Genomic DNA, 16,839 nt, shown 5'->3' with positions numbered 1-16,839 from the left:
TACTCTATGACCTGTGATGGATGGAGCTTGGATTTTGACTTGTTCACCCGGAGACCCAGGGACTGCAGGGTTTCCAAGACGAATGCGGTGCTGCAAGCTGAGCTTTCCGGAGAATCTGCCACGATAAACCAATCATCTATATAAGGATAGACGTTGACGTTTTGCATGCGAAGATATGCGGTGACTGAAGCCATGCATTTTGTAAACGTGCGGGGGGCGGTAGATAAATCGAAAGGGAGGACGGAGAATTGATAGACGGTGTCTAGAAAACAAAAACACAGATACTTGCGATGCTGAGGATGAATAGAAATATGAAAACAGGCGTTTTGAAGGTCTATTATGGTGAACCAGTCTCCGCAACGAAGGAGGTGAAGAATGGTGACCATACGGAACTTTCGTACAAGAAGATAACGGTTTAGCTTTCGAAGGTCTAGGATGGGGCGAATGCCCCCTCCCTTTTTGGAAATGGCGAAATATCTTGAAAAAACCCCGTTTGCGGCATGGTATCTAGGAACTGGTTCTATCGTGTGTTTCTGGAGTAAGTTGAAAATCTCCACCTGAAGTTCTGGGTTGAAGCTGGTATGTTTGACGTGACCCGGGGGGGGGGGAGTTCTAATAATTCTAGACGATAGCCGGAGCGAATGATGCCGAGAACCCAATTGTCGGTTGTGATGGTAGACCAGTTGTGCAGGAAAGGAGCTACGCGGATGGAAGGAGGGGAACGTAAGGGATGGATCGTGGAGTCAAAGATAATGTCTGTTTTTCTTGGCAGGGGGATGGTAAGACTGACATCGCTGACCCTGAGCCTGAGGGCGGAAAGAGGAAGAGCCGGACGAGGTATGAGGAACCCGGGACTGCGACTGCTGTTTGAATGAGCGGTAAGTTTGCGAGGTGGAAGGTAAGTAGCTTTGAGTGCTATAGGGCTTGCGCCATTGAAATGACTGGAATTTCGGTTGCTGATGAATAGTATAGGACTTCACTGTCTTTTTCATCTTGTGGAAGCTTTCCATAGATTCGTCAGTCTTTTTGTTGAATACACCTGTGGCATCAAACGGGAGGGCCTCAATCCAGTTCTTAGTGTCATCATTGATGCCTGAAGAGCGGAGCCAGGCATGGCGACGCAATGTAATAGCAGAAGTCATGGTTTTGGATGCAATGTCAGCAGAATGACGAGAGGCCAGCAGCTGGTGTTTAGCTACATTAGTTGCCTCTTCAAATGTATTGAGCAAAGGAGCTCTTAAGTCTTCCGGGATTTCTTGGAGGGCTGGTAAGACTCTCTCCCAAAGCTGGTGTTGATATGCCGCCATGGCTGCCTGGTAATTCTCTCCTGGTGCTCTCCATGGAGTCACAGGTGGCGTCGGTGGTCCACACCGCCTTTTTTCACCTTAGGCGGATAGCCCAGCTGCGGCCCTACCTGGATGTGGGGGCGCTCACCATCTTAGTACACGCGCTCGTAATCTCAAGATTAGACCACTGCAATGCGCTCTACGTGGGGCTTCCTTTGAGGTTGCTGCGGAAATTACAGGTGGTGCAGAATGCGGCGGCCAGATTACTCAGTGGAGTGAAAAAATTCCAACATATTTCGCCCACTCTGGCCGCACTGCATTGGCTGCCCACCAGGTTCCGCATCGACTTTAAAGTGCTAACGCTTACGTACAAAGCCCTAAACGGTTTAGGGCCTTGATACTTGGCGGAACGCCTACTCCCACCAAGTTCTACCTGGGTCACACGGGTGAGCCAGGAGGTGAGGCTGAGGAGCCTAACGCCGAGGGAGGCCCGAAAAGAGAAAACAAGAAATAGGGCCTTCTCGGCGGTGGCTCCTCGCCTTTGGAATAACTTACCTCCTGGTATTCGTGGAGCTCCCTCGCTGGGCACCTTTAAGAACCTATTAAAGACTTGGATGTTTCGGCAGGCCTTCTCACCAGATAGCTTTTGATTTTCTTCTCTCCTTTATTGTTTCCCCACTTTTAATTGTTGTTGTAATTATGTTGTTTTATGTTATTGTATTTTATCTCTGCTGTTGGCCGCCTAGAGTAGTCCACCGCGACTAGATAGGTGGGATATAAATAAATAAATAAATAAATAAATAAATAAATAAATAAATAAATAAATAAATAAATAAATAAATAAAAATAATAATAATAATAATAATAATAATAATAATAATAATAATAATAATAATAATAATAATAATAATAATAATAATAATAATAATAATAATAATAATAATAATAATAATAATAATAATAATAGTTTCCTACCTTCCCTATTGGATGGAGTGATCTGTGCCGTTGAAGAAGTCTTAGATTGGTTAGATTGAACAATGATAGAGTTAGGCACTGGGTGTTTAGTTAGAAAATTTGCTTCTTCCCCATGTGTTTTGTAATAGTTCTCGACTCTACGGGTGACCTGCGTAGAGGTAGCCGGGGTGGCGCAAGATTCTTTGATCGTGGCCAGCAAGGATGGTATAAGAGCAATGCTGAGTGGAGGTGCCTTGTCCTTATCCACAATGGCAAAAACCAGATCCTCAGTAGCGGGTGGTGACTTTTCGATATCAAGTTTCAAAGCTTTAGCCATTCATGACACCATCTGAACGTAGGACGTGAAGTCCTCAGAAGATACAGGAGCCTGGATATCAGAGGCTCCAAACTCTGAGGGGGTGCCAGAGATAGACCCATTGTCGGATTCTTCAATGGGAATGGTAGTAGGTGCTATAGAGCTCGATGAGGATTCCCTGTCTCCTAGGAGAGACGGGGGAGGTGAAGAAATATGTCTCTTTGTCTGAGATTTGCTTTTCCCCAATGTTACTACCGCTGTTGGAGCGGCTGAAGAATGTTTGTCTGATGTGCTTGATTTGGTGGCATGTGCTTTGAAGTGGTAAGTTTTAGCCTTGTTCGTATCTTTTAGGATTCTGGATTCCTTTCGACCCCGATGTTTAGGGGGGGAAGGGGAAGGTGAGGAAGAGGAAGCATAAACGTAACACACTCTCTTATGAGAGTGATAAGTGTTGTCGTCAGAAAAGGATTCAGAGTCAGTGTCCCTTGCTTGACGTCGATGATGGCGACTAAGATCAATAATGTGGAGTCCTCTCGAAGAGCTCTGTCTCTGTGGTGTTTGGGTAAAATGACTATTTCCCCATGGCGGCGCTTGTTGCGGGGCGGGGAAATATGCTTTGTCTTAGCTGCCCGCTTCCGAGGTGGTGAGACTGGAGTAGGAGATTGCGACGCCACTGAGGAAGCCCGCCCGGTGGAAACGGGGCTGTGAAGGGCAGAACCGACGCTAGATATTGGTATGCCATCTAGCGGGTTGTAATGAGGCGAACGGCTGTGCGCTTCTGCCGTTGCCCGTGGTTGTCGGGGAGGGAGGGAGCCCCCGTCGTCTCCAGCCGAGTCATGCATGCCCTCAACCTCTTCCAAGATGGGGGAAGGGGGACAGTTAGGGACAGCAGCGGCCGGGCACTGGAGATTCAGCCCTGCACAAGATCCGTCCCGTTTAGATTTACTGGGTGCTTTTTCTGTCTTCTTCTTACTAGGTTCTTTAGAAGACTTAGTCGCCCTTGAAGAGGATTTAGCGTGGGCAGTCTCTTTCACAGCGCCCTTAGAAGTGCTAGCCGGCATATCGGATGCGGGTAAGGTGACTTCAGACTGTAAACGGCCCGCTTTTTGGCGGGTTTCCCCGATTTAGGAGGGGGAGGGGGAGGTGGGTTGGTAGAATCACCTGCCCTGGTCTCCATCTGATGGGAAGAGGCCACTTCCATCGTGGTGAAAAGGCAAGTCGAGATGGTAGAGACCCACAAAAGGCGTTAGAACTGGAGTTGCCTCTCTCTTAGAAACGAGCGCGGGAGTTAGGGCGCGTCCCACCAGCTCGCAGCAAGCGCGACTGACGCGAACCGGGTAAAACAAAACTCCTGAGCGGCCGAAACATGGTAGCTTATGGCCACACGAGATCCAGTTTAAAAAGGGAACCCAGGGGGAACAGGAACTGGGGAGTCCAGAGGCAAAACTCACAGTGTGGCAAACAAAGCCAAGCGGGAAATCCAGAAGGGTAACAAACAAGAGTAGTCATATAGAAAAACTGAGGTCAAGCCAGGAGAGACATGAAAAATAAGAGCTCTAGTTGAGAAGTTCCGTATGCGAAGGCGATAAAATGGAACTGAGGCTTCGGGCGGGCGGAGCGTGCACTGTAGGGGCAACATCTAATTATTCAAATCTTTCTCCTAAGCTCTAGAACGTTCGGAGAAGTCCGGCGCAGGCGCGAACTTAACCCTTTCCGTGTGCATTCAGAGTTTACGACGAAGAATAAAGTGTTCTTTTAAGGTCAGACTTGTTCAAGGGGCTTACGCTACACACTGCTGAGGTCTTGGGACTTGCCTCAGTGCAAAGGTGGTAGGTAAGTGGCCTGTCGAACTCTCTGACTGAGTGCTAAGCACTCCTTAGGGAGGCTTGGGCACCACAAGCATTAGTGTGTATTTTTCTTAATCCAGCTTTCATCTTTTATGCAATTAGAAATGCTTGATGTTCAAGCTGGATTCTGAAAAGGGAGAGACACTCAAGATCATATTGCAAATATCTACTGGCTACTGAAGCAAAGCAAAGAATTTCAGAAGATCAGTCTATGTGTTATAGTCTACAATACATATAAAGTCTTTGACTATGTGGATCATGAGAAACTATGGGTTGTCCTGAAAGAAACGTGTATGCCTCAGCATTTTATTGTTCTAATGTGTAACCTCTATTATGGATAAGAAGCTACTGTTAGGTCAGAAAAGAAAGGGACAGAATGGTTTCCAATAGGCAAAGGTGTCAGACAAGGGTGTATGTCATCCCCTTATCTGGTCAATTGCTATACCGAACCAATTACAGAAAACTGCACTAGATTCAGATGGAGAAGTGGAATAAACATCAATAATTTAAAAGATATGCAGATGGTCCCATTTTACTGGCAGAAAGCAGCAACGGCTTAAAATGACTATTAGTGCAAGCGTCAGGACTGCAGTACAACATTAAGACAAAACTCATGACTAAAGAACTGCACAACTTTAGCACTGACAATGAAGAAACTGAAATAGAGATTTTTGTCTACTTTGGTTGAATCATCAATCCATATGGAAACTGCAGCCAAGAAATCAAAAGATTCAGACTCGGAAGGGCAGCAATGAAGGAATTTGAAAAGATCATCAAATGATTATCCTCATCGTGTAAGGATGTGTGTGAAGGAGTGATAGTGTGTGCCATCCCCTGAGGAAGAGGGGGCTGCAGCTCCACCGGGAGGGGAGCAACGGATGACAGAGAGTAAAGAGAGAGAAAGCGCGGGAGTGAGTGTGCGAGCGCGGGAAGGCGGGAAGTTTGAAGTGAGCTTGGTGGAGGAGGGAATGAATGTGATAGGTTCATCAGTGATCAGCTCCCCAAGAGGATGCTTGACCGGTCGGACAGAGAGTAATTAGGAGATTGCATACCCTAAAATGTGCTGAGAGAGTCCTATAGCTCAGCTAGGTGTATTCAACTCTCCATCTTACAAGTCTGCCCTAATAAGAACACCCTTGTACCTTAATAACCATGTGGGCTCTGTAGTCATTAGACTTCTTATGCACCACAGGCAGGACTCATTAAGTATGCAAGGCCAAGGCATGCACCATCAGATGACCTAAGACAAGTTTACTGTTCAAGAAACCAATTGATTTTTATAATCATTATTTTATTAAAGAAAAAAGTAAGTTCCTTAAAGTAAAAATCAAGTTATGCAAAAGCAAGCAAATAAACATTATGCTGGTTAATCACAAAACGGCAGTGAAGTAAAGAAATCATGAAAAATATACAAGTGTCCAAAAACAGTAAAAAAATTCAAAAAGCCAAGAAAATGAATAACAACAGTTCCAATCAGGTAATCCATCAGGAAAAACAAAATAGTCCAATTAGGTAAGAAAAAGTCCCAAGTCCCTCAATATCCTGTAAAAAGAAAAATCCTGTACAAAAGGAAAAGTCCTGCAAAAGAAAATATCCCATTCTGGTAATCCAGTCATATTGTCCTAAGAATAATCTATGAGTGTTCAAAGGATAATCCACAAGAGTTCTCAGTATAGTCCATTAGGGTGTCATGAGTGTTCCATGAGTGTGTGAGAAATCCATGCATGTCTATGAGATAGTCCATGCGTGTCATAAGAGTAGGCCATGAATGACCTAAGAGTAGGTCCTGAAAGACATTGTCCATAGGTAAAAGTTCCTTTTTCAAGAGTAACTGGCAAATCCTTATCTGCTCCTTCCCACGATGTCATCCAATCACAGTCTGTTGTTACGCAAACAGTCCTGCTGTATCACCTGACCTTCCTTCTCATGGCTAACAGATGTTATTTGGGTTTCTGTGGTTTTGCACCGAGTCACAACAAAATCCATCTATCTTATCACAGTATTTCTTCTCATGCTTTCAGAAAAGCATTTTCCCAGCTCTCACTAGCAAACACCCTGTCAGCATAGCAAAGATCATTTATGCAGAGAAACAAGATGGAACCTCTCTTGCATTTTTCATTACCACATAAACCATATTCAATACAAAATCTTAACCACATATCCCATCTCATCACAAACAGGAGCTGTCAGTTTGGGAGGAGGAAATAAAAGAGAGTGGCGAATGCCGCTACGAGGTAGAACTGGAGCTGTGGAAAAGAAAGAGGGAGCTGGAGAAGCTGAGAGAATATGAGAGAGTTAAAACACAAGAATTGTTGAGAGATTTTCCTCACCTTCATGTGGGGGGCTTACTACCTGATCCAGTACCACAAGGGAAGGAAGAGCTGTGTATACAATCTCTAGAATGGTCAGTAGTAGTGTTCCCAAAGAACCAAGGACGGGGACGGAAGGTGATCAGACCAGACGCGAGGCATAACACTCCACCTCTTGAGGGCGACTGGGCACGGCACCCATGTTGTGGGACCATTTGTGCACTGAGGAGCCCCACCGACGCAGAGAGGTTTCGTCCTACACCCCTCTAGTCTTGTCCAGTGAGAGAATCAACTCAGAGATGGACAGTTTCGGCTTGTTGCCAGAAACAAGTTTCTTGGAACCGTTTACTGAGAATGTTGAACTGTTGGATGTTAATAAAACAGAAGTTGTTAAAGTTAAGAAGACGACTCCGCTCCTTATTCCTTATTTAGATGAGGGACCCTCACCCCCTGCCCGTGAACCCATTCACAAAGTGTCACTGGAGATCAAGACCACTGTGTTGCACTCACTGTCACTATGTATGGGTGTGAAACGGGACAGTTAATAAAGCTAACGGGGGGGGGGAAGGATTCATTTGAAATATGGTGCTGGAGGAGAGCTTTGCAGATGTCCTGGACTGCCAGAAAGATAATCACGTGGGTCTTAGAGCAAATCAAGCCTGTATGATCTCTGGACAGAAAAATGATGAAGCTAAGGCTTTCATACTTTGGGAAAAAGCAATAAAGCTAGGAAAGGTTGAAAGCAGCAGGCAGCAGGAAAAGAGGAAGATCAAATATTAGATGGATTGGCTCCCAAACTTTAAGGACTAAAGGAAAACAGAGGCTTAAATTTACAAGAACTGAGTAAGTCTGTTGGAAGACAGGACATTTTGGAGACTGCTTTTGGCAATTACCTTGCTTTGGCTCATGTATGAAGTTATTTGCATGTACCAATGGGAATTTTTGGGAGGTGGAGCCAGAGAAACTAGATGGGAGGGGTGAGGCAGAGAAGAGGAGTTTTGTGGGTTAGTCAGTTTCAGTAAGAAATGAGAGTCTGAAGTGAGAAGTTAGTCTGTGGGAGTTAGAGTGTGTGGTAGAGTGAGGGGTTTAGGGTTTAGTCAATCTGAAGGCTGCTGCTTAGGGATTGTGCCTCTGAGACTGTTTTAAGTCCCTCATCTGACATAAACAGATCAGTCAAAAAACAATGTAAAACAAAACAAAACAAACAAGAGACACAGTTATTTCTTTAAAACTCAGTGTGAATGAAAATGCTTTCAAAATAAGACTCATTTGGCTTATATTGTCCACAGCAATAATTTCTTATTGGGCATGTAGAACCAGTCACTAAAAATCACTGAAGCAAGAGGCCCTGTAATGGTGCGGCACAGCCAAATGCAGTATCTCTATTCCCTTGTTTCTCTGGCTGGTGACCTTTGCTGCATATTGACATTTCATTATGTATATGAACTTCCTAACACCATTTCTCCAGAACTCATTACAAAAACATACAAGGTAGAAAAACACAAGCTGCACCTTATCTTTTCTCTCAGGCAAATGACCTTGGCTCTGCCCATGGGAGTGTCACTTATGAGATCTAATTGCCTGCGCAGCAAGTACAGATGATTATAGGTTTGTTCCTTCTAAAAACACTAGTCCTCATAGTGGAATTGTATTATTGTTTAAGAAGTAATTTCAACTGGTAATCCAAGTATGATTTTACAAGTGGGATTGAACCTGATTTGGGAGAAGGCAGCATACTTTTCTTGTTGTTGTTGTTCGTTTAGTCATGTCCGATTCTTTGTGACCCCATGTACCAGAGCACTCCAGGCCCTCCTGTCGTCCACTGCCTCCTGGAGTTTGGTCAAATTCATGTTGATAGCTTTGATGACACTGTCCAACCATCTCATCCTCTGTCGTCTCTGTGGCAGTCAGCTCTGCTCTCACCTGTCCGTCACAGCTGGGCAGGGGAACCTCAGCCAATGAGAGGACGGAGGGTGGTGCAGAGGTGGAAGGAGCTGGGTTATATAAGGTGTGTGTGATGTGTGAGAGGAGATCAGATCAGTTTGAGAGATGAGTGATTAGAGAGATTGATAGAGAGAGTGAGAAAGAGCCTGTCAGTGAGGGGAAAAGTCTGTGTGAGCTAGTGTCTTATAAACAGTGATTGACAACTTGATTTTATACATGTGATTTACTCCTTTTATTTTTGTGTAATCAATAAACATTTTTATTTGTTTGAAAGAAACACTTTTCCTTTTGATTTCAAGGATAGGTTGGTGGCAGCAGTTTTGGTGAAAGGTAGTGAGCACTCTTAGAGGCCTGGATGGGTAAAGGCTTGAGAGTGGCCCGCTACAGTCTCTTGCTTTCACACTTTCCCAACATCAGGGTCTTTTCCAGGGAGTCTTCTCTTCTCATGAGAAGGCCAAAGTATTGGAGCCTCAGCTTCAACACCTGTCCTTCCAGTGAGCACTCAGGGTTGATTTCCTTTAGAATGGATAGGTTTGTTCTCCTTGCAGTCCAGGGGACTCTCAAGAGCCTCCTCCAGCACCACAATTCAAAAGCATCAGTTCTTCGGCGGTCAGCTTTCTTTATGGTCCAGCTCTCACTTCCGTACATCACTACAGGAAAAACCATAGCTTTGAGTATTCGGACTTTTGTTGGCAAGGTGATGTCTCTGCTTTTTAAGATGCTGTCCAGGTTTCTCATCAGTTTCCTCCCAAGAAGTAGTCGTCTTTTAATTTTGTGACTGCTATCACTATCTGCAGTGATCACAGAGCCCAAGAAAGTAAAATCTGTCACGGCCTCCATCTCTTCCCCTTCTATTTCCCAGGAAGTGATGGAACCAGTGGTCATGATCTTAGTTTTTTTAATGTTGAGCTTCAGACCGTTTTTTGTACTCTCCTCTTTCACCCTCATTACAAGGTTCCTTACTTCCTCCTCACTTTCTGCCCTCAGAGTGGTATCATCTGTATATCGGAGGTTGTTGATATTTCTTCCAGCAATCTTAATTCTGGCTTGGGATTCCTCCAGTCCGGTCTTTTGCATGATGTATTCTGCATATAAATAAGCTGGGGGACAATATACAGCCTTGTTGTACTCCTTTCCCAATTTTGAACCAATCAGTTGTTCCATATCCAGTTCTAACTGTTGTTTCCTGTCCCATGTATAGGTTTCTCAGGAGATAGATAAGGTGATCAGGCACTCCCATTTCTTTAAGGACTTGCCATAGTTTGCTGTGGTCCACACAGCCAAAAGCTTCTGCATAGTCAATGAAGCAGAAGTAGATTTTTTTTGGAAATGTCTCGCTTTCTCCATAATCCAGAGCATGTTAGAAATTTGGTCTCTAGTTCCTCTGCCCCTTCGAAATCCAGCTTGTACTTCTTGGAGTTCTCGGTCCACATACTGCTGAAGTCCACCTTGGAAGATTTTGAGCATAACGTTGCTAGCGTGTGAAATGAGTGCAATTATATGGTAATTGGAGCATTCTTTGGCACTGCCCTTCTTTGGGACTGGGATGTAGACTGATCTTTTTCCAGTCCTCTGGCCGCTGTTGAGTTTTCCAAACTTGCTGGCATATTGAATGTAGCACCTTAACAGCGTCATCTTTCAAGATTTTAGGCCTTCTTGTCTCTCCTTTCTATTCTTTGGAAGTCTGCATTCAATTTCCTTTAACTTTCCCTATTTCCCTTGCATTTTGTTTCCCTTCCTTTCTCTGCTATTTGTAAGGCCTCATTGCACAGCCACTTTGCTTTCTTGCATTTCCTTTTCCTTGGGAAGGTTTTTGTTGTAATTTCAACCTTTGCTGTCGCGCTCTCAAAGCACTTCCACTGTGTATTCATAAGGGATTTGGTTTGGATTATACTTGAGTAGCCCAGTGGTTTTTCCTACTCTCTTCAGTTTAAGCTTGAATTTTGCTATGAGAAGCTGATGATCAGAGCCACAATCAGCTCCAGGTCTTGTTTTTGCTGACTGTATAGAGCTTCTCCATCTTTGGCAGCAGAGAACATAATCAATCTGATTTTGGCATTGCCCATCTGGTGAGGTCCATGTGTAGAGTTGTGTCTAGTGTTGTTGGAAAAGAGTGTTTGTGATGACCAGCTTGTTCTCTTGACAAAACTCGATTAGCCTTTGCCCTGCTTTGTTTTGAAATCCAAGGCCAAACTTACCTGTTGTTCCTTTTATCTCTTGACTCCCTACTTTAGCATTCCAGTCCCCTATAATGACAAGAACATCTTTCTTTGGTGTCAGATCTAGAAGATGTTGTAAGTCTTCATAGAATTGGTCAATTTCAGCCTCTTCAGCATTGGTGGTTGGTGCATAAACTTGGATTACTGTGATGTTGAAAGATCTGTCTTGGATTCGTACTGAAATCATTCTATCATTTTTGAGATTATATCCCATTACAGCTTTTCCCACTCTTTTGTTGAATTTGAGGGCTACTCCATTCCTTCTACGGGCTTCTTGCCGACAATAGTAGATATGATACTCATCTGAATTGAATTTGCCCATTCCTGTCTATTTTAGTTCACTGACACCCAGGATGTTAATGTTTATTCTTGTCATCTCCTGTTTGACCAAATCCATCTTACCAAGCTTCATAGATCTTACGTCCCAGGTTGCTATGCAGTATTTTTCTTTGCAGCATCGGACTTTCCTTTCACTTCCAGGCACGTCCACAGCTGAACATCCTTTCGGCTTTGGCCCAACCACTTCATTAGCTCTGGAGCTACATGTACTTGTTCTCCGCTCTTCCTCAGTAGCATGTTGGATGCCTTCTGACCTGAGGGTCCCATCTTCCAGAGTCATATCTTTTAGCCTTTCGTTTCTGTTTATGGGGTATTCTTGGCAAAGATACTGGAGTGGGTTGCCAATTCCTACTCCAGGTGGATCGCATTTAGTCAAAACTCTCCACTATGAGCTGTCTGTCTTGGGTGTCCCTGCACAGCATAGCCCATAGCTTCTCTGAGTTACTCAAGCCCCTTTGCCACAACAAAGCAGCAATCCATGAAGGAGAATAGTGTAGGAAACAACTAACTTTGAAAAAGTCGGGTTATTAACCTGTAACCATGGTTCTTCAAGTGGTCATTCTGTGAATTCACACAAAAAGGGTTAAGTCAGCACCAGCATTGGTCCTCCTGGAATGTTCTCGAGCTCTGTAGGTAAAGAAACATAGTTTAAGGTTGCCTATACTGCGCATGCTCCGCCCGCCCATTCCTCAGTTCCATTTATCCGTCACAGATATGTAAGCATGAGCTATACATATTCAGTGACGGATAGTGGGGAGGTCGGGCGGGATTGTGTGAATTCACAGAATGACCACTTGAAGAACCATGGTTACAGGTAAGTAACCTGACTTTCTTCATCGTGATCTTCTGTGAATGCACACAAAAAGGGTGACTAGCAAGCTAACTCACCGGAAGGAGGGCCGTCACTGAAGGGCGGATGCCAACACAGCTCTTCCAAACCTTGTCTCTCTCTTAGCCCTCAGGTCCAATCTGTAGTGAGTGATAAAGGTGGACACTTGAGACCAAGTGGCAGTTCTGCAGATGTCAGGCAGATCGACATCACGTAGTAAGGCCATAGAAGAGGCGACTGCTCTGGTGGAGTGAGCACGTAGACCTTCAGCCGGAACCTTATGTTGGAGTTCATAGGCCAGAGATATTGTAGAAACGAGCCATCTTGAGAGTGTCGAGGATGACGCTCGGAGACCTTTCTTTTGTCCAAAATAACACAAAAAGAGTCTAGGAGACAACCTAAATTCCTTAGTCCGTGAAGCATAAAAGGCAAGTGCTCTTCTAACATCTAAGGTGTGGAGCATGCACTCTGTGTCATTGGTAGGTTTTGAAAACAAGGTAGGGTGTATAAGAGGTTGGTTTAGATGAAATTCAGAGACCACTTTGGAAAGAAATGAGACATCAGTGTGCAACCCCACTTTGTCCTGAAAAAACTGCAGGAAGGGTTGATCAGCTTGAACAGCGGCAAGTTCGCTAGTTCTGCGGGCAGATGTTATAGCCACCAAAAATAAAACTTTGAGAGATAACATCTTGAGATCACATGTGGCCATCGGTTCGAAAGGAGGATGCATCAGGGAATGCAACACCAAATGAAGCGACCATTGCGGTACTGGCGGTTTAACAGGGGGTCACAAATGTGTAAGTCCCTTGAGGAAAGCTTTAACCGTAGGATGGGAAAACAAGCGAGAAGCAGGTGATCCTCGAGGCTGGAAGGAAACAATAGCCGCAATGTAAACCTTCAGGGTAGAAACGGATAACCTGAAATCGAACAGGTAACACAGAAACTGTAACAAGGTAGAAAGGGCGACTGGACGTGAGGCGAGACCCCTAGATTCAGTAAACTTAAGAAAACTTTTCCACTTATACCCATATAACAGAGAAGTTGACGCCTTCTTAGATTTGTCTAGGATTTCCTTGATCTCGGGGATATACTCCACGCAGTGAGATGTATCGTATTGAGGTTCGGGTGGAAGATCCTGCCCGCATCCTGAGTGAGTAGAGCAGGAAAAAGTGGAAGCTTTACAGAGTCTGTTGCCATCGATGCTAAAGTCGGAAACCACGACTGACGAGGCCAGAAGGGTGGAACCAGAATTGCCTCTGCAGACTCCTGTTGAAGTTTCACCAACGTCCTCTACACTAGAGGAAATGGGGGGAACAGGTAGAGGAGGCCCATAGTCCATGGTATCATGAAGGCATCCCCCATAAAGCCCTGTCCCCGACCCGCCCTGTAAAGCGGACATTTCCTGTTGCTTCGAGTGGCAAAAACGTCCATGGCAGGAGTGCCCCAACAGTGGCACAGGTCGTCAAACACCTTGGCATTCATTTCCCACTTGTGCATCTGGCTTGTGTGTCGACTCAGTTCGTCGGCTAGTACATTGTCTTTCGTCGACATGTGAACTGCCATTGGAAAAATGTGATGGTGGTAACATCATTCACAAAGTGTTACCTCTAGAAACAGCAGGGACTGAGAATGTGTGCCCCCCTGTTTGTTTATATAGTACATGGTCGTGGTATTGTCCGTGACTACTTGTACCCCACGACCATGTACTGGGGGGGAAAGCTTTGAGTGCTTTCATGACAGCTAGAATCTCCAGGTGGTTGATGTGGAGATTCTGTTCCTGAGCTGACCACCAGGCATGTATACAATGATGGCCGCAATGCACCCCCCAACCTGTGGGACTTGCATCCGTGGTGACTTGGACAGTCAAACGAAGAGGTCGAAATGGTCGTCCCACTTGTAAGTGCGGCACAAAACTCTACCACCGTAGCTGTTGCGCCAGCTCCGGTGTGACCCGAAGGCGCTTCTCCTGATGGTCCCGGAGAGGGTCAAAGAGAGATAGAAGCCACACCTGTAGAAACCTGAGTTTCAATCGAGCATGTGCAAGACCTGGAGTTGTTGACACCATAAGTCCCAGGAGATGCTGAGCGTGCCTCGCGGATACTGTGGCTCCTGGCTGGAATTTTTTTACAGCTCTCAGAATCTTTTGGATCTGTTCCTGTGGAAGAAATATGCGCCCTCTGGTGGCATCTATTGTGGCACCAATGTAATTTATGACTCTTGAGGGGATCAAATGAGATTTCTTGTAATTTATTTTGAGACCTAGATTCCGAAGCACATGTAGAATGAATCTTGTGTCTTTCAGGGCCCTGCGTCTGGATGGCAAGACTACCAACCAGTCGTCGATGTACGGAAAAACATGGACACCGTTTAGTCTCAGGTAAGCCGCAAAAGGTGCCATGCACTTTGTAAATGTCCGGGGGGGCGTCGCGAGCACGAACGGAAGAGCCAGGAACTGGTAAATGACATCTTGAAAGACAAACCTCAGGAATTTGCGATGAGTGGGATGAATCATTATGTGAAAGTATGCGTCTTTCAGGTCTATGACCACAAACCAATCCTTTCATTTCAGCAGATGGATGATAGATTCCAACGTCACCATCCGGAACCGACATGGACGAAGGTAAGTGTTTAGGGTTCTTAGGTCCAGGAAAGGTCTTCTTCTTCCATCTTTTTTGGGGACGGCGAAGTACCTTGAGTACAAGCCGTTTACGATGTCCTTTTTTGGTATTCTCTGAATAGCGTTCTTTTCTAACAAGGATCGAACCTCCTCTTCTAGGGCAGGATCGAATGATATATGTTCCACCTGACCTAGACGAGGATATTCTGTAACTTCCAGCCGATAGCCGGAGTAGACGATGTCTAGAACCCATGAATCTTTTGTGATGGTGGACCAATTCTGAATAAACGGTTGAAGTCTTGTCACGGGAGTGGAAAGTGGCAATATTGCTGTCGAGTCAAAGATATTGTTTGTGTTTCTTGGCAGGTGGTTTGTACAACTGACGTCACTGGGAGGGTTGCGTACGGTAACTAGAAGTTGAAGAAGTACCCTGTGAAGACCTGGGCTGAGACTGTCCTTTGAATTGCCGGTATTGCTGAGGAGGTTGGTTATATTGGCCCCAAGGGCTTCTTCCACTGATATCTATTGAATCTGGGCTGAGGCTGAATGTAGTAGGATTTAGCCGTCTTTTTGGCCTTGTGCAGCTCTTCAAGATGACCGTCGGTTTTCTCATTAAAAAGACCAGAGGCATTGAAAGGTAAGCCTAGAGTGGTCCGGTGGTCCAGATAGGTGGGGTATAAATCAAATCAAATCAAATCAAATCAAATCAAATCAAATCAATAAATAAATAATGATGATGATGATGATGATGATGATGATGATGATGATGATGATGATGATGATGATGATAATAATAATAATAATAATAATAATAATAATAATAATAATAATAATAATAATAATAATAATAATAATAATAATAATAATAATAATAATTCCTCCACCTTGGTCTTTATGTCATCAAGAATGTACGTGGACTGAAGCCACACATGCCTGCGAAGAGTAACAGCTGATACAAGTACTCTAGCAGCCTCCTCTACTGAGTGGTAGAAATTCTCTGATGTTTGGAAACGGTTTGAGCCTCCTCAAAGGTGTTGAGGTAACTCTGCCTAATATCTTCGGGCAACATTTTTAAACCTGGCAAAACTTTCAGCCAAAGCTGCTTCTGGTAGGCACCTAAAGCAGTCTGGTAATTTGCCACTCACAACATGAAAGAAATGAGGGAGTAGATCCGTCTGCCTATCATTTCCAGCTTCTTGCCCTCCTTATTTGTTGGAATAACATGAGCTCTCCCTGTCTGTTTCGTACAGCTGGTCTCGACTATCAAGGAATTTGGAATTGGATGCTTCAAAAGGAATTTAGCATCATCACCATTGATCCTATACATATTTTTGGTACGTCTAGGCAAAAGGACCGAGGCTGAAGGGTGGACCCAGAGTTACTTAATAATTTCCAACAAAGCCAGCAAATAGGACAAACTAGGAGGTGGGGATCATTCCTTGTTAATATCCCCAAATATAAGGTCCTCCTCTGGAGGCGGTGGCTCGTCTACGTGCAGCTTAAGTGTCTTTGCCAGTCTAGACAACATCTGGGAGTAGGAGGAAAAGTCTTCTGAAGGTGAAGAATCATGTGGGTCACCTGTGTCAGATTCCACCGTCTCTCCTACAGGCAACTCATCTGTTTTGGGCTGTTGAGGCAGGTCACCATCGGAATCAGAGGCCTGAGAGGAGAATGGTGCGTCGTCCTCTGATGACAGTTCATGGCCCCTCTTTTGATGTCGAGGCTCGACGTCGAGTGCTGCAGTGGTAGCGCGTTGTAGCAATGTGGTAGAAACTGAAGTCGCAATATTGGAAACTTCTGCCAGTTTAACCACAAGCGGGGCTGTCTGAGGGATCTTTTCAGCCTCCAACCAGCATCGGCGTCTATGTTTTCATGGGGGGGTTGATGCAGAAGACGACGACACGTATATATACTTCACATGCCGACGACGTTGATGGTGGTCCGACGATGTCGAAGAGAACAAAGTGGAGGAATCCCTTCTATGACGCCATCTGTGCCTCCTGTGTCTCGATCCTGAGCTCGCCGAGTCATCTGAGGAAGATCTATATCGACATTGAGAACGACGGTGTCTCCCTTTGCTGTCCTTGTGAGGGGATCGATGTCGATCGCCAGAAACATGTTTTCTTTTTTCAACTTTCTTTCGCGGAGGCGAACTCGGACGCAAGGGTGTTGGAGACAC

General features: G+C 44.9%; 1 protein-coding gene and 1 long non-coding RNA gene across 3 annotated transcripts in view; one reads left to right on the top strand and one right to left on the bottom strand.

The window, feature by feature from the left end:
- TRAK1 (trafficking kinesin protein 1) overlaps positions 1-16,839 on the bottom strand; it is a 313,032-nt gene that overhangs the window by 88,470 nt on the left and 207,723 nt on the right. The gene's annotated exons all lie outside the window — the stretch shown is intronic.
- LOC140708006 (uncharacterized) lies at positions 812-15,143 on the top strand. The gene is made up of 5 exons (XR_012088133.2): positions 812-878; positions 3,533-3,628; positions 14,346-14,420; positions 14,613-14,663; positions 15,027-15,143. It is a non-coding gene; the product is annotated as an uncharacterized LOC140708006 (long non-coding RNA).

This window comes from Pogona vitticeps, chromosome 6 (assembly GCF_051106095.1).
Source record: "Pogona vitticeps strain Pit_001003342236 chromosome 6, PviZW2.1, whole genome shotgun sequence".
NCBI classification, from domain to species: domain Eukaryota; kingdom Metazoa; phylum Chordata; class Lepidosauria; order Squamata; family Agamidae; genus Pogona; species Pogona vitticeps.
The sequence above is the reverse complement of the archived record's forward strand: the minus strand, read 5'-3'. Positions and strand labels throughout refer to the sequence as shown.